Source organism: Schistocerca gregaria, chromosome 2 (genome assembly GCF_023897955.1).
Source record: "Schistocerca gregaria isolate iqSchGreg1 chromosome 2, iqSchGreg1.2, whole genome shotgun sequence".
NCBI classification, from domain to species: domain Eukaryota; kingdom Metazoa; phylum Arthropoda; class Insecta; order Orthoptera; family Acrididae; genus Schistocerca; species Schistocerca gregaria.
In genome coordinates, this window is record NC_064921.1 from 885,462,389 (window position 1) to 885,481,304 (window position 18,916).

General features: G+C 46.3%; 1 protein-coding gene across 1 annotated transcript in view; it reads left to right on the plus strand.

Moving 5' to 3' along the window:
- Nucleotides 1–18,916, plus strand: part of LOC126335312 (solute carrier family 46 member 3-like) — a 458,236-nt gene that overhangs the window by 132,935 nt on the left and 306,385 nt on the right. The gene's annotated exons all lie outside the window — the stretch shown is intronic.

Below are 18,916 nucleotides of genomic sequence, written 5' to 3' on the forward strand. Positions count from 1 at the left end.
TTATTACAATTACAAACAACTTAAATTGGCAGGAACACATAGAAAATGTTGCGGGGAAGGATTACTAAAGACTGCGTTTTGTAGGCAGGACACTCAGAAAACGTAACAGATCTACTAAGGAGACTGCCTGTACTACGTATGTGCGTCCTCTTTCAGAATACTGGTGCGCGGTTTGGGATCCTTACCAGATAGGACTCACGGAGTACATCGGATAATTTTAAAGAAGGGCAGCACGTTTTGTGTTATCGAGAAATATGGGAGAGAGTGTCACAGAAATGATACAGGATTTGGGTTAGACATCATTAAAAGAAAGGCGTTGTTCATTGCGACGGAATCTTCTCACGAAATTCCAATCACCAACTTTCTCCCCAGAATACGAAATATTTTGTTGACACCGACCTACATAAGGGAAATCAGAGCTCGTACGGAAAGATATAGGTGTTCGTTCCTTCTGCGCGCTATACAAGATTGGAATAATAGAGAATTGTGAAGGTGGGCTCGATAAAGGTGGGCAGATGCCAGACTGAGATTCATTGGAAGAATCCTAAGGAAATGCAATCCGACAACAAAGGAAGTAGGTTACAATACGCTTGTTCGCCCAATGCTTGAATACTGCTCAGGAGTGTGGGATCCGCATCAGGTAGGGTTGATAGAAGAGATAGACAAGATCCAACGGAGAGCAGCGCGCTTCGTTACAGGATCATTTAGTAATTGCGAAAGCGTTACGGAGATGATAGATAAACTCCAGTGGAAGACTCTGCAGGAGAGACGCTCAGTAGCTCGGTACGGGCTTTTGTTAAAGTTTCGAGAACATACCTTCACCGAAGAGTCAGGCAGTATATTGCTCCCTCCTACGTATATCTCGCGAAGAGACCATGAGGATAAAATGAGAGAGATTAGAGCCCACACAGAAGCATACCGACAATCCTTCTTTCCACGTACAATACGAGACTGGAATAGAAGGGAGAACCGATAGAGGTACGCAGGGTACCCTCCGCCACACACCGTCAGGTGGCTTGCGGAGTATGGATGTAGATGTAGATGTAGAACCCTCTGCCAGGCACTTAAAAGTGATTTGCAGAGTATCCATGTAGATGTACATGTAACCCCCTAATGTGTTGTCACCGAGGTAACGATTAGATGATGCGCGACCTCTCGCTGTTTTATTTGGGTACTGATCACAACGGTCACTGTGTTCCCGGCAGGCGATTTATGCATTTACTTAGAAGCCTTTATGTTGTAATGAGCCGTTCACCATCGTGCTTCAGCAATAACCACTGAAATTCTCTTCGATGCGGAATGCCTTACGTTGTTCTAAATCTTACTGTTGCATTCGACATGAACATTTGCAAACATTGGACAGGAAGAAATCTTTAACTCATGGTACTTGCATTCTATGAGAGCGTAGTTCCGATCCCCATCCTCCGATCTTGGGCTAGTTTCTCCTTTATTAAGGTACGTCTTTTCAGGCCAGAATGATTACCTTGTCAAGGCCAAGTCTGATCTCCGTTCTGATCTACACTCCTAGAAATGGAAAAAAGAACACATTGACACCTGTGTGTCAGACCCACCATACTTGCTCCGGACACTGCGAGAGGGCTGTACAAGCAATGATCACACGCACGGCACAGCGGACACACCAGCAACCGCGGTGTTGGCCGTCGAATGGCGCTAGCTCCGCAGCATTTGTGCACCGCCGCCGTCAGTGTCAGCCAGTTTGCCGTGGCATACGGAGCTCCATCGCAGTCTTTAACACTGGTAGCATGCCGCGACAGCGTGGACGTGAACCGTATGTGCAGTTGACGGACTTTGAGCGAGGGCGTATAGTGGGCATGCGGGAGGCCGGGTGGACGTACCGCCGAATTGCTCGAACACGTGGGGCGTGAGGTCTCCACAGTACATCGATGTTGTCGCCAGTGGTCGGCGGAAGGTGCACGTGCCCGTCGACCCGGGAGCGGACCGCAGCGATACACGGATGCACGCCAATACCGTAGGATCCTACGCAGTGCCGTAGGGGACCGCACCGCCACTTCCCAGCAAATTAGGGACACTGTTGCTCCTGGGGTATCGGCGAGGACCATTCGCAACCGTCTCCATGAAGCTGGGCTACGGTCCCGCACACCGTTAGGCCGTCTTCCGCTCACGCCCCAACATCGTGCAGCCCGCCTCCAGTGGTGTCGCGACAGGCGTGAATGGGGGGACGAATGGAGACGTGTCGTCTTCAGCGATGAGAGTCGCTTCTGACTTGATGCCAATGATGGTCGTATGCGTGTTTGGCGCCGTGCAGGTGAGCGCCACAATCAGGACTGCATACGACCGAGGCACACAGGGCCAACACCCGGCATCGTGGTGTGGGGAGCGATCTCCTACACTGGCCGTACACCTCTGGTGATCGTCGAGGGGACACTGAATAGTGCACGACACATCCAAACCGTCATCGAACCCATCGTTCTACCATTCCTAGACCGGCAAGGGAACTTGCTGTTCCAACAGGACAATGCACGTCCGCATGTATCCCGTGCCACCCAACGTGCTCTAGAAGGTGTAAGTCAACTACCCTGGCCAGCAAGATCTCCGGATCTGTCCCCCATTGAGCATGTTTGGGACTGGATGAAGCGTCGTCTCACGCGGTCTGCACGTCCAGCACGAACGCTGGTCCAACTGAGGCGCCAGGTGGAAATGGCATGGCAAGCCGTTCCACAGGACAACATCCAGCATCTCTACGATCGTCTCCATGGGAGAATAGCAGCCTGCATTGCTGCGAAAGGTGGATATACACTGTACTAGTGCCGACATTGTGCATGCTCTGTTTCCTGTGTCTATGTGCCTGTGGTTCTGTCAGTGTGATCATGTGATGTATCTGACCCCAGGAATGTGTCAATAAAGTTTCCCCTTCCTGGGACAATGAATTCACGGTGTTCTTATTTCAATTTCCAGGAGTGTATGTGCAAAACAAGCAGGTGCTCATATTCTAATGACCTCGTGGTTGATGTGTTACTAATCATCTTTCTCCTTTCTTAAACATTTGTAACGGTATCTCTATGGTCAATTCCGTTTCGCAGCTGTACAGACTACAATCACATTTGAAGCTCCATCGCCGTGTGAAAAATGTAGCTACTCTGCACTTACATTTCACCATTATTTGAAATTACGCAATGCCTTTGTTTGCATTTTTGTGAACATCACACTGCGCTTCTACTAATACGAGGAGTGTTCAGCAAGTAAAGCGATAATTTTTTTTTCTCGGCCAGTTTAGGTTGAAAAAATGCAGAATTTGTTGTGGGAAATTGAGGAAAATTTCCACGTCATCGCCTATGAAGTTCCTGTAGGTTGCTATGCTACACGTAACCTTTAAAATGACGTCTTTAGCGCAGGTGCGTACCAAGCAGAGAGCTGTCATGGAGTTCCTTTTGGCACAAAAGCAGAGCATTGCAAATATTCATAGGCGCTTACAGAATGTCTACGGAGACCTGGCACTGAGCAGAAGCAAAGTGGTTTGTTGGGCGAGGCGTATATCATCACCGTAACAAAGTCGCATATGGAGTAACGCCACGCCGCCTCTCATCGGAAGAAAAAGGGCAATGTCGCACACTCAGCCGATAAAGTTATAGCGACGGTCAGCTGGGCTTCTGAAGAGGTTATTCTCTTTGATGTCCTCCTCGCTCTGAACTGTACTGCGCTACCCCCAGGAAACTGAAGAAACGTCTTCGGCGTGTTCGTCGCCTTGAAAATGAAAACGAACTTCTCCTCCACGACTAAGTACCCAGTCATGGAAATAAGTATTCACACAGTAGGTGGTGACAAACCACGATGGTGTGTTGGGATAGTAAATCACCCACAGCGCCGATACGAATATATACGATGATGTAGCGTCAGATATCCATTATCTCGGTAATGAAGCTTCCCGTATTCCATGAATCTATTCTGGGAAAATAAAATATGTTACACTCCGCACGGTGTACGACAGGGCAAAACGTACTCATACAGCGGACTGCTTTCAACCAAACAAACGGCTGACGCGGCCCCGGAGTGCGTGCCACACTTGTGTAGTTGTCTGGCGGCCGTGAAGCAACAGCACGTCGGACGTGGCTACCGCGGAGCAGCAGAACGGGCCGCAAGCGGAAGGAAACGACCATTGAGGAACGAAACATCGTTGTCGCCCAATATCTTCAACACAAGTCGTACGGCGAAACTGCGAACATCATAGGACGAAGCTGAGCGACTGTGCAATCTACCATTAAGCGATATACAGACAGACATGAAGTAATAAACAGTGAACAGCACGGTCGTCCACAGAAGCTTACCACAAGAGAGACCAGAATGGTACTAAGAATCATCAAGAAAAATCCGAAAACGACGGCGCCGGCGCGATCCGCATATGTACATGACCACTTCCGAAAGGACATCACTCCAAGGGCAGTTCGCACCATTCTCAATCGTTCGGGCTACAGAGCCAGGCTCCGGAGACTAAAGCCATACATCAGCAACAAGAACAGGAGGTAGCGGATGGAATTCGCGAAACAGCATGTATCAAAGACAGCAGACTTCTGGGATACTGTACTGTTTAGTGATGAAAGGAAATTTAGTATCGTGCACAATGATGGTATGATCTTGGTCTGGAGAAGACCGAATACAGACTTCGACGGAAACAACATTCAACCCACGGTGAAGCACGGAGGCGGTGGAGTGATGGTATCTGGCTGTATGTCAGCCTCCGGTGTCGGAAAATTAGTGTTTGTGGATGGTACCATGGACAGATTTGTGTACATGAACATTCTCAATCAGAACTTACAACAGAGTTTTGACGCCTTGGGTCTTCCTAGAAATTATTGCTTCCAACAGGACAATGATCCCAAACATACGCTGCAAACTGTCCGGCTGTGGTTGCTCTACGACACTCCACACACTCTTAAAACACCAGCTCAGAGTCCGGACCTGAATCCCATAGAACCTTGTGGAGTGAGCTGCAAACGCGAGAGAGAAAACACGACAACCTCTTTGAAAGAGGCTCTCCTTCGAGAATCGGAAGGTTTCACGTCGGAAACTACAAGAAAATTGGCCCATTCCATGCCACGGAGGTTGCGAGTAGTAATACATCGGAAGGGTATCCATACGAAGTATTAAACATGTTCTGACTTTGTTAGAAGTGTCATTTCCTGTTGGTGTATGAATACTTAATTCCCAGCGCAGTAGAGAACTTGGCAGACGTTTTTGTATTTTGTTTTGCAAAGGCTTGTTCAGTCTCGTTCTATATATCAGCGTAGCTGCATTGGCGACTGGCCTATGTGAATAGTGCGTATCCAATTAGTGTTTTGGTTTCGTATTGTCAATGAAGACAGTTTACTTTTCCACGCTCTAGTGTATGAATACTTATTTCCAGTCCATCGAACAGCCGGGATCTCGCACCTTCCGACTTCCATATGTCTGGTTAAATGAAGGATTCGCTCGGCGGGAAGCAGTACGTAGATGATGGGAGAACCTTATTGGTGCAGCAAGACACTGGGTCCGACGTTGACCAGTGGAGTGGTACCATGCGGGCCTGCAGGCCCTCCAAACATGTTGGCTTGAGGCCATCGCATAGAAAGGAGATTATCTTGATCAATAGATTTTTGTAGCCAAACGAGCGGGGAATTATATGGTGTATTGGAATCCAGAGTAAAGCCAACCTGTTTTCGGGAAAAAAATGTATTTTACATGTTAACTTATCAGGTCTCTGTAAGGCATAAAGTACAGTATGGGGTGTGACGGAGCGTACATTCTTTATCAGAGTCACTGTCCTTTCATCCTAGTCCTATTCTGAGTAGTAAACGATAAAAAAAACTGTCAGCTCTCCCCTGCATCAGTCACGATTTCTCTAATCTGCGTCTACATATATACTCCGCTAGCCACCAAGCAGTTTGTGGTGGAGGGCACTATTCGCACAAAAGTCATATTTCCAGCCTTCTGTTCCACTTACGGATAGCACGAGGGAAAACGACTGTCTGAACGCTTCAATACGAGCCTCTTACTTATCATTAAGTGGTGATCATTGCGCGATTTGAAAGTTGGTGGTAGTAATATATGCTCTACATCCTCGGTGAAGATCGGATTTCGGAATTTAGTAAGCAGCCCCGTCCGTTTTGCGCGTAATCTATCTGCAAGTGTATCTCACTTGAAACTTTGCATGAGAATACCATCTCCGTCAGCAGCCGCGATGGAGGAAGAAACATATTTCCCTACTCGTTAATAAAAGAGGCTCCTTTGAATGTTGTAAGGTTGTCGGTGGTGCGCAAACCGTTTTTCTTAGCGTCTCCGGCTGACATTTGTCGAGCATTTCTATGACAGCCTCAGCCTTACTAAACGGACTTATTACGAATTGTGAATTGTGCAGCATTTCCTTGAATATTCTCTAGCTCTTCTGTTATTCCAACTTGACTATCAAACTATACTCTCAAACAGTCAAACAATACGCAAGAAATAATCGAACCAGAATTTGTAAGTGATCTCTTTCGAGCGTTAAGTACCCATTCTTGTGATTCTTACAGTACGTTGAGTCTGACATATCTGTGAGATTCTACAAAGATTATGCGGAAGAAACTGCTCCCCTATTATCAGCTGTTTATCGTAAATCACTGGAGCAACGGAGGATACCTAGTGACTGGAAAAAATACACAGATCATTCTAGGGTTACAGAACAGACGCACAAAATTATTGGCCTATATGGCTGACGTCAATCTGTTGTGGAATTATGGAAAATATTTTTGCTCGCGCTGTATACAGTTTTAGACAGAAAAAGTAAGTCGAATGTTCGCCAAGCACGAAGTTAAAGTGATTTTTCGTCTCCACCGAAGTCAGTAGCAGTTTTGGGTTCGGTTCCACAAGGCTCGGATTTAAAAGATCCTATGCGAGTGTGACCTTTCGGAAATCGGACAGACAACTCACACAGCCGATGAAACGAACAGTGAACACCGTACGTACACCCAGTTCTTGTTATTGTTGTCTTCAGACCATGTTACTCTATCCTGAGCAAGCTTCTTCATCCCCCACTACTTACTGCAACCTACATCCTTCTGAATCTACTTAGTGTATTCATCTCTTGGTCTCCCTCTACGATTTTTACCCTCCACGCTGCCCTCCAATGAAAATTTGTGATTCCTTGATGCCTCAGAACATGTCCTACCAACCGGTCCCTTCTTCTTGTCAAGTGCTGCCACAAACTCCTCTTCTCCCAGATTGAATAACATCAGGGACAGGCTACAACCCTGTCTCACTCCCTTCCCAACAGCTGCTTCCCTTTCATGCCCCTCGACTCTTTTAACTGCCATTTGGTACAAATTGTAAATAGCCTTTCGCTCCCTGTATTTTACCTCTGCCATTTTTAGAATTTGAAAGAGAGTATTCCAGTCAAAATTATCGAAAGCTTTCTCTAAGTCTACAAATGCTAGAAACGTAGGTTTGCCTTTCCTTCATCTATTTTTTAAGGTAAGTCGTAGGGTCAGTATTGCCTCACGTGTTCCAACTTTTCTGCGTAATCCAAACCGATCTTCCCCGAGGTCGGCTTCTACTAGTTTTTCCATTCGTCTGTCAAGAATTCACGTTAGTATTTTGCAGCTATGACTTATTAAACTGATAGTTCGGTAATTTTCACATCTGTCAACACCTCCTTTCTTTGGGATTGGAATTACACTCCTGGAAATTGAAATAAGAACACTGTGAATTCATTGTCCCAGGAAGGGGAAACTTTATTGACACATTCCTGGGGTCAGATACATCACATGATCACACTGACAGAACCACAGGCACATAGACACAGGCAACAGAGCATGCACAATGTCGGCACTAGTACAGTGTATATCCACCTTTCGCAGCAATGCAGGCTGCTATTCTCCCATGGAGACGATCGTAGAGATGCTGGATGTAGTCCTGTGGAACGGCTTGCCATGCCATTTCCACCTGGCGCCTCAGTTGGACCAGCGTTCGTGCTGGACGTGCAGACCGCGTGAGCCGACGCATCATCCAGTCCCAAACATGCTCAATGGGGGACAGATCCGGAGATCTTGCTGGCCAGGGTAGTTGACTTACACCTTCTAGAGCACGTTGGGCGGCACGGGATACATGCGGACGTGCATTGTCCTGATGGAACAGCAAGTTCCCTTGCCGCACTAGGAATGGTAGAACGATGGGTTCGATGACGGTTTGGATGTACCGTGGATTATTCAGTGTCCCCTCGACGATCACCAGAGGTGTACGGCCAGTGTAGGAGATCGCTCCCCATACCATAATGCCGGGTGTTGGCCCTGTGTGCCTCGGTCGTATGCAGTCCTGATTGTGGCGCTCACCTGCACGGCGCCAAACACGCATACGACCATCATTGGCACCAAGGCAGAAGCGACTCTCATCGCTGAAGACGACACGTCTCCATTTGTCCCTTCATTCACGCCTGTCGCGACACCACTGGAGGCCGGCTGCACGATGTTGGGGCGTGAGCGGAAGACGGCCTAACGGTGTGCGGGACCGTAGCCCAGCTTCATGGAGACGGTTGCGAATGGTCCTCGCCGATACCCCAGGAGCAACAGTGTCCCTAATTTGCTGGGAAGTGGCGGTGCGGTCCCCTACGGCACTGCGTAGGATCCTACGGTCTTGGCGTGCATCCGTGCGTCGCTGCGGTCCGGTCCCAGGTCGACGGGCACGTGCACCTTCCGCCGACCACTGGCGACAACATCGATGTACTGTGGAGACCTCACGCCCCACGTGTTCGAGCAATTCGGCGGTACGTCCACCCGGCCTCCCGCATGCCCACTATACGCCCTCGCTCAAAGTCCGTCCACTGCACATACGGTTCACGTCCACGCTGTCGCGGCGTGCTACCAGTGTTAAAGACTGCGATGGAGCTCCGTATGCCACGGCAAACTGGCTGACACTGACGGCGGCGGTGCACAAATGCTGCGGAGCTAGCGCAATTCGACGGCCAACACCGCGGTTCCTGGTGTCCGCTGTGCCGTGCGTGTGATCATTGCTTGTACAGCCTTCTCGCAGTTTCCGGAGCAAGTATGGTGGGTCTGACACACCGGTGTCAATGTCTTCTTTTTTCCATTTCCAGGAGTGTATTATATTCTTCTTGAAGTCTGACGGAATTTCGCCTGTCTCATACATCTTGCTCACCAGATGGTAGAGTTTTGTCAGGACTGGCTCTCCCAAGGCCTTCAGTAGTTCTAATGGAATGTTGTCTACTCCCGGGTCCTTGTTTCGACTCATGTCAAAGCGCTCTGTCAAACTCTTCACGAAGTATCATATCTCCCATTTAATCTTCATCTACACCCTCTTCCATTTCCATAATATTGTCCTCTAGTACATCGTCCTTGTATAGACCCTCTATATACTCCTTCCACCTTTCTGCTTTCCCTTCTTTGCTTAGAACTGGGTTTCCATCTGAGCTCTTGATATTCATACAAGTGGTTCTCTTTTCTCCAAAAGCCTCTTTAATTTTCCTATAGGCAGTATCTATCTTACCCTTAGTGATATAAGCCTACATCCTTACATTTGTCTTCTGGCCATCCCTGCTTAGCCACTTCGCACTTTCTATCAATCTCATTTTTCAAACGCTTGTATTCCTTTTTGCCTGCTTCATTTACTGCATTTTTATATTTTCTCCTTTCATCAATTAAATTCAATATTTCTTCTGTTACCCAAGGATTTCTACTGGCCCTTGTCTTTTTACCTACTTGATCCTCTACTGCCTTCACTAATTCATCCCTCAAGCTACCCATTCTTCTTCTACTGTATTTCTTTTCCCCATTCCTGTCAATTGTTCCCTTATGCTCTCCCTGAAACTCGGTACAACCTCTGGTTCTTTCAGTTTATCCAGGTCCCATCTCCTTAAATTCCCACCTTTTTGCAGTTTCTTCAGTTTTAATCTACAGTTCATAACCAATAGATTGTGGTCAGAGTCCACATCTGCCCCTGGAAATGTCTTACAATTTAAAACCTGGTTCCTAAATCTCTGTTTTACCACTATATAATCTATATAATACCTTCTAGTATCTCCAGGATTCTTCCATGTATACAACCTTCTTTTATGATTCTTGAACCAAGTGTTAGCTATGATTAAGTTATGCTCTGTGCAAAATTCTATCAGACGGTTTCCTCTTTCATTTCCCTCCCCTCAATCCATATTCGCCCACTATGTTTCCTTCTCTCCCTTTTCCTACTCTCGAATTCCAGTCACCCATGACTATTAAATTTTCGTCTCCCTTCACTGCCTGAATAATTTTTTTTATCTCATCATGCATTTCATCAATTTCTTCTTCATTTGCAGAGCCAGTTGACATATAAACCTGAACTACCGTAGTTGACATGGGCTTCTTGTCTATCTTCGCCACAATAATGCGTTCACTATGCTGTTTGTAATAGCTCACCCGCACTCCTATTTTTTATTCATTATTAACTCCACTGCTGCATTATCCCTATTTGATTTTTTATTTATAACCCTGTAGTCACCTGACCAGAAGTCTTGTTCCTCCTGCCACCAAACTTCACTAATTCCCACTATATTTAACTTTAACCTATCCATTTCCCTTTTTAAAATTTCTAACCTACCTGCCCGATTAAGGGATCTGACATTCCACGCTCCGATCCGCAGAACGCCAGTTTTCTTTCTCCTGATAATGACGTCCTCTTGAGTAGTCCCCGCTCGGAGATCCGGATGGAGGACTATGTTACCACCGGAATGTGTTACCCAAGAGAACGCCATCATCATTTATCCATACAGCAAGGCTGCATGCCATCGGGGAAAATTACGGCTGTAGTTTCCCCTTGCTTTCAACCGTTCGCAGTACCAGCACAGAAAGGCCGTTTTGGTTAGTGTTACAAGACCAGATCAGTCAATCATCCAGACTGTTGCCCCCGCAACTACTGAAAAGCTGCTGCCCCTCTTCAGGAACCACACGTTTGTCTGGCCTCTCAACAGATACCCCTCCGTTGTGGTTGCACCTACGATACGGCCCTCTGTATCGCTGAGGCACGCAAGCCTCCCCACCAACGGCAAGGTCCATGGTTCGTGGGGGTAGGACTCAGTTCTTACAGCTCAATAAATCGGTTGTGGCAGAGCACTGTATCGACACCGGTCACTAGATACGATGTGAAAACTTCGAAATTCTGTCATCTACTTCATCTCTTTGGGACGCGATGGCGAAAGAATCAATATAAATTCGTTTGCCGAAGACCTTAATTATCAGATATAGCGGTTTCAACTTGGACAAAAGGTGAATTCCGACGGTCTCTACAATAAATTTGCAAATGCATCGGTACAGTGCAGATAATAGTTATACATCGATATCCCAGCGTGGGTCGACCACGCAGCCGCAGATTCAGTTTACGCATACTCTTTACCGCCAGTCAACGTCTGTGGTGCATTTGTGTCTGTAGTATAAAACGAAGCATCGGGTATTGCAGCTTCAGTCTGCCCTCTCGTTCTGAAGATGGCCGAGAGGCATAAAGCCCAAATATTAGAATAGGAATTTAAGCGGCTCCATCCCGAAATTTTGTGGATCGCCAAAAATCTTTTCTACAATTACTAAAATAAATCCTGAGAACAGACATTTTGGAAACCTCGGCTCGCCCTGTTCGTGCATGACATACAGAGCGCCGGAGACAGCAGTGCCAACATTGGAGCTGTACTGCTTGACTTCCAGAAAGCATTGAACACAGCTCCTCAAGTCATTAGGTGAAAAATAAATAAATAAATAACGGGCGTACCGAGTATCGGGCCAGATCTGTTGTTAAAGTCAGGCCTTGTTTGCAGACGGGACTCACACGTGCAGATCTGAAGGTAATTTCGGGAGTAATCTAAGGGAGTGTTATAGGGCCGTTAATTTTTACAATATACGGGGTGTATTATAATTAATGGCGTAAACGCATACAGCTGAAAGTACGCGATCCTGGAAGCAAAAACGTCTCAGCTCCACAAACGAGCAGTTCACGCGATAAGAGCGCCTTTGTGATTACCAGTCACCACTGACTTTATTCTGTGTAAATGTTATCCCAGCTAGGAAAAGCTAACAGTACAGCACAACATTAATAAAAGTTAATAGAAGTACTTTGGAAGAAGTGCAGTTGTTTTGAATTATCACAACGGTTACATGACTGCACTCGTTGTTAAACGACGTATTCAAAGTGTCGTCCCTGTACACAGATGTTGGCCAGTAACCGTTGCAGTAATGGGTTCGAATCCTTTTAAACACACCTCGATCTTATCGAAATTCCTGACAAGCAATGACATGTCTCTGCTCCAGTCCTACAACCGTGTTGACCAGAGTGGCGTACGCTACACCTTTAGGGAGACTCCAAAAACACAAATCCATGGGCCTGAGATCAGGTGATCTTGGAGGCCACAGCTCTCCTTGCCAAATCCATCTTTAGCCATATCGGCTAAAGGTCGACCAGGCGTGGCGCATTCCCAAGCGTGAAGGCTACACCACGTAATAATAACGGTTTTTCAGCATGGGTCGACACCTCGGAACCGCTTGGGCTGTTGATCTGTAAATGTAACCATCTCATACACTCTTTATGACTATTGCAACAGTAAACCTCGAGCGAATTGCACACCTCTAATAGGATGTACTATCTTTTTTTCAGCAGTGTAGTTGCTTCCACTGTCGTGCGAGTGCTTTTGTTTGAGTCATCACACTTCTGACTGGTTTGATATTACTAATTCCTCTTCTGTGCCAAATTTTTTGTCTTAGAGTAGCACTAGCAGTCTATCTCCTCAATTATTTGCTTGATGTATTCCAGCATCTGCCTTCCTCTACAGTTTTTATCCTCTACAATTCCCTCTAGAACCATGGAGGTTATTCCCTGACATGTGACTACTACAGAACCATGTGTTTGCCATCTAAAGCCCTCAAAAGATGTGGGAAATTCCACCGCTCGTCAACAACTCGTGTGACACTCGCATATTCTCTGACTACAAACTGTAAACTTCAAGCTTGAAATAACTGTTTCTTTTTCCGGTGAAAGAAACGTTAAGTAGTCATCAGCTTAGGTTAATGTCGTTCTCAAAGGATTTCACCAGAGCCTGGGAATTTCTGGGATGTTGTTATATACTTCGAAGCAGTAGAAATCTTGAAGTGGAACTTCAGATTGGCATGATTCTTCCAGGCAGCAAGAATTCGAAGTGTTAAAAGTAACATTTTCGCCACATTTTACTTCCATTTGCTATCAGTGGTCCCACAGGCGGAAATCACCTGTACAGTTATGAAACACGGTATTCCTTGCCATCTTAATCCGTTCACCACGCTGACACATGCAATACGCAAAACATCCTAATAACCTCAGTACTTGTGCTGCTTTCTACGATTTCATGTTTGCCTCACGATATAAAGGCTACGGTGATAGTTGCTGCCAGCAAAGCGAACATTTTTTCTTTCATTCCTCCCTTAAGAGTGAATGGGGCATATGGAGAGCAGATGACTCTTTACTGCTTTACTCTAACTTAGGTAAGCCGCTCGGGATTAGCCGAGCGGTCTAAGCGCTGCAGTCATGCACTGTGCGGCTGGTCCCGGCGGAGGTTCGAGTCCTCCCTCGGTCGTGTGTGTCCTTAGGATAACTTGGGTTAAGCAGTGCGTAAGCTTAGGGACTGATAACCTTAGCAGTTAAGTCCCATACGATTTCACACACATTTTTTAACTTAGGTAATCCTGTTTAAATTCTGTTTATTTGGATTTAGATTAGTGTTCATCTTCTTATTTTTCCCTTACGTTCCATTTCTATCATTAACTTATCACCACGTGGACGCAGTGATATCGACCGTTGCATTCGACCGTGGACTGAGGGACACCTCCCCATAACCTTTGTCAGTGCCATGCATTATTGTACTTTCTTCTTATTCTATTAATAAGTTTTATTCTATTTCTGCTTCCGTTTTATATTCTGAGTTCCACAGGAGAAGTTGCAGAAGCCGTGTGATGTTGTTGGGCTGTATGTGATTGTTGTCTTGGCTTTCGATCTCCATGCATTCTTTTACAATGGTTGCTGTGTAGGATACATCAAAACTAGGAAATTAAGTGATAGTGTTTTCAAATACTAGTTCGTTGTTTCCCGTGGATTGTTTGTGTCTGTTTTCTCCTATATTCGCCATCAGCTAGATCAAACGTTTTGTAGTGGGTTTACGTTGGTATTACTTGGTTTGTAGGTACAGTAGTTTCATGTTCTTGTGCTTGGTGTACCATTTATTCTCACAGTCTTTTCTGTCGAAAGCAGTTTCAGTATATTTGTTTCATTTGCTAACCAGACTGGCGCTGTATAATGTAGGATTGGTCTTGCGAAAGCTTCGTATGTATGTAGTAGACTTTCATTGCTGGTTCGATTCACCCGTCCAGGAATTAATTTTAGTAAATTTAATGTGTTTCTGGCTTTTCCCGTGGCTGCGTTTATATGTGTGTTGAAGAACGTAGCTATGTCCAAGGTAAGGCCTAAGTATTTCGCCTGATCTTCTGCAGTTACTGTTCCTCTCCAGAGCTGGCATGCTGCGCCCCGTGTGTTTTGTTTGCGGTCTCCCGCGTATGACAGTGTCTGAAAACTATTAACTACGTATTTTGGATTTGATCTTACACTTCTCTAACCAGGTTTTTAGGTTGTCTACATAGTTTCTATAACATGGTGCGTTGTTCAACGCAATTACGCACGTGCACACGTCGCAGTTACACGACTGCCTCTTCTCCTGTATGAGAGCAACACATATGCGCGGCGCCTAGGCTTAAGGGACACACGTATACATGCACATTAACTTGAGTTGTGGAGAATTAATGTGGACGTGGGTTACTACATTCTGGAACGGAACCACGCCTATTCGTCATCAACAATCTCATCCACATTTATGGTATATGCAGGGGTTGCTAAGAAATGAAAGTTACAGAAGTCGGAGTTCCAGATGACCAAGTGTTTAAAAAAGTAGTTTTTTCCTCGGGTTGGGCGAGACATCAGCAATTTATGTTAGCATGGTTTCCACACAGCCATTGGCGCAGCAGAAGAAGTACAGAACGGTACAGCGACGGACGTGGACTCAAGTTCCTATGTGGGAACATTTTTATTTTCAAGTCACTCCGCAAATAAACCGAAATAATGCTCAATATATTGTATTTATTAATATTTTCATAAAAGGCTTGGAAAAGAAAGGCAAAGGAAAGTTTGGGATGGGAAATAAATTTTCTGGTTCAAATGGTTCAAATGGCTCTGAGCACTATGGGACTCAACTTATGAGGTCATCAGTCCCCTAGAACTTAGAACTACTTAAACCTAACTAACCTAAGGACATCACACACATCCATGCCCGAGGCAGGATTCGAACCTGCGACCGTAGCGGTCTCGCGGTTCCAGACTGCAGCGCCAGAACCGCACGGCCACTTCGGCCGGCAAATTTTCTGGAAGGCACCGTAAGGAGTGCCAGAGAAATTCGTGTATTATTTTATAGTTCATGATTTACAAGTGCAGGGGTGATATTCATCGTAAAAATATGAGAAGCAGTAATTTTCTCGGCATCTTGCACATGTTGTAAACGCAGTATATTTGCAAGTGGGGTGTTTTAAAGTTTCTGCTGAAAATCAAACGTGACTTAGATTCACAGAAGGTTCTCTCTCATCGTACAGTACGTCAGCAAATCAAGAGCAACGGGTCATTTCGTGAAATATTGGCGAGGATAGATGGCGATGTACAATGGAATGCATTTAGATGCAGTCTTCCCGGTGTACGATATTTTTTCTTTCTCAACGAAATAAGAGCAATTTCAAGCTTTTTCATCAAATTATTACCTGACGATAAAGACAGACATCTCATCGGAATGCGATTGAGCGGAATTTCTTTAATAACGTTTGATAGCAGTCCTTTTCCGTCTTGAAAAATAACTGTGGATTTGACTGTCCTCCCCACGAGTCAATTAACAGAAGAAAATTCTTCTCTTGCACGTACGGCTTCATCACGTGTCATAACATTTTTGCAGAAGGCTTTTTAAGCTTCCCAGATTTTGATGAAGTAATGATAACGTTCCTATATTTTTGCACGTTCTCATCCATTTCGCTTTATTTGCAGTGCAAGTTACAATAAAACTGAAGATAAAAAACGTTACCATGCAGGGACTGAACCCCAGGTCCCTCGAACTGCTGTTCTGCACTCTTTATGCTGCGTCAAGCGCTGCATTGTAGCAACTAAACGTGGCATCAGCTCAACAAGTCGTTGGTAGTCCCCTGCAGAAATTTTGAGCCAAGCTGTTCTATACACATACATCATTGCAGAAGTATTGCTGGTGTAAGATTTTGTACCCCAATTGACCTCCCAATCGTGTCCCATAAATGTGCGATGGGATTCATACCGGGTGATCTGGATGGCCAAAACAAAATGTTTTTCAAACTAATCGCGAGCAACTGTATCCCAGTGACGTGGCTCATTTCTTCTACTCGTATAAAAAATGGTTCAAATGGCTCTGAACACTATGGGACTTAACATCTGAGGTCATCAGGCCCCTAGAACTTAGAACTAGTTAAACCTAACTAACCTAAGGGCATCACACACGTCCATGCCCGAGGCAGGATTCGAACCTGCGACCTTAGCGTTCGCGCGGTTCCAGACTGAAGCGCCTTGAACCGCTCGGCCACAAGGCCGGCATCTATAAAAATTCCGTCGTTGTTTGCGAACATACAAATGGTCTCTAAGTAGTCGAACTTCCATTTCTAGTCAATGATCGTTTCAGTTAGACCAGAGGACCCAGTCAATTCCATGTAAACACAACCCACACTATTATGGAGCCCCCACTGACTGGCAGTCAGTGGGTTCTTATGGTCTGCACCAAACTTGACCCATTCTGTCAGCTCTTACCAACTGAAATCTGGACTCATCTGACCAGGCTACGGTACTCCAGTCATCTAGGGTATGCCCGATACAGGAGAGGCGCTGCTGGCGATATCGTACTGTTAGCAGCGGCACTCACGTCGGCATTCAGCTGCCACAGTCTATTAACTCCTAATTTGAACAATTCTCGGCTATCGGACCGGCTAGCGTCGTAATTTATCCATAATATTTCGGCAGACGTACACGCTGCCATCTTCAGGTGGTTCATGGCGAATGCTGTGCTGTTCCTCTCGGCGCCCTATATATACTAGCCGTTACCCCCTCCACCGTTCCTCTCCTGGTGTCTTTGATGTGGCCGGTTTTTGCAGGGGGTCGGAACACACATTTCACCTTGTGTTTCCCCATGATTCTACCGATTTTTCTTGAAAACTTTGACTCTACTGGGTTCAGTGAAGACATACGCCTTCGAAATCCAGGCGTTTATCAAATTCCCTGTCAGCGCGGAAAATCATACATTGGGGAGACAGACCGCACCGTAGAAGAGAGGTGCCGCGAACACAAGCGCCATACCGAGTTACGCCAGGTCACTAAATCGGCCGTGGCTGACCATTGTATAAAGACTGGCCATACTATGGACTACGAAAAAACAACAATATTCTGCCAATCCCCCTACTTCTGGGACTGCGTTACTAAACTGGCCATCGAAATCCGACTGCAGGACGATCTAATTAATAAAGACATCGGTCTTCAACTTAGTCAGGCTTGGAACCCTGCATTCAGCCTGGAGAGAAAGATGAGGTCCCAGAGATCGTGGACCGCCTCCGACGGCGGCAGCGGGGAGACTGCAGACCCCAGTTCAGACCCAGGCGCCGCTCCCCCCCCCCCCCCCCCCCCCCTCCCCCCACCACCAGTAGCCGCCGCGCCAGCCGCACCGAAGACACCAGGAGAGGAACGGAGGAGGGGGTAACGCCTTGTATATATAGGGCGCCGAGAGGAACGGCACAGCATTCGTCAGGAACCACCTGAAGATGGCAGCGTGTACGTCTGCCGAAATATTGTGGACAAATTACGACGCTACCCGGTCGGATACCCGAGAATTGCAAAAATTGGAAATACTCCGGGAAAACATCAGATCGCATAACTCCTAATTTCACCGCATTGTCCTAGCGGACACGTACATCGTATATCCCACACTTTCTGCGCTTATTTCACACAGAGTTGCTCGTCTTTTAGCACTGAAAGCTCTACGGAAAGGCCGCTGCTCCCGGTCGTTATGTGAAAGCCATCGGCCACTACTGTGTTTGTGGTGAGGGATAACGCCTGAAATGTGATATTCTCGGCACACTCTTGACGTTGTGGATCTTGGAATGTTGAATTCGCTAACGATTTCCGCAATGGGATGTATCTTGCCTCTAGCTCCAACTGCTATCCCCAGCTCAGAGTCTGCTAATTCCCGACATGTTGCCATAATCACGCCGGAAACCTTTTCATGTGATTCACCTGAGTGCTAGTGGCAGCTCCGTTAATGCGCCGCCTTTGTGCACGGGATTCTACCTCCACCTGGATACGTGCGTATCGCTGTCCCATGAATTTAGTCACCTAAGTGTAAATGGCTTTGTGGCCGAGCGGTTCTAGGCGCTTCAGTCTGGAACCGCGCGACCACTACGGTCAAAGGTTCGAACCCTGCCTCGGGCATGGATATGTGTGATATCCTTAGGTTAGTTAGGTTTAAGTAGTTCTAAGTTCTAGGGCGCTGATGACTTTAGATGTTAAGCCCCATAGTGCTAAGAGCCATTTGAACCATTTTTTTAAATCGCTCATGACTCGCCTGACCATTGCCAACAGTATTATTGGTCGTCGACAGATGCGCGAAACAATAGACCTATATCTCTGACATAGATCTGTTGTAGAATTTTAGAACATGTTTTATGCTCGCGTATCATGTCGTTTCTGGAAACCCAGAATCTGCTCTGTAGGAATCAACATGGATTCCGGAAAATGCGATCGTGTGAGACCCAACTCGCTTTATTTGTTCATGAGACCAATAAAATATTAGATACAGGCTCCCAGGTAGACGCCATTTTCCTTGACTTCCGGAAGG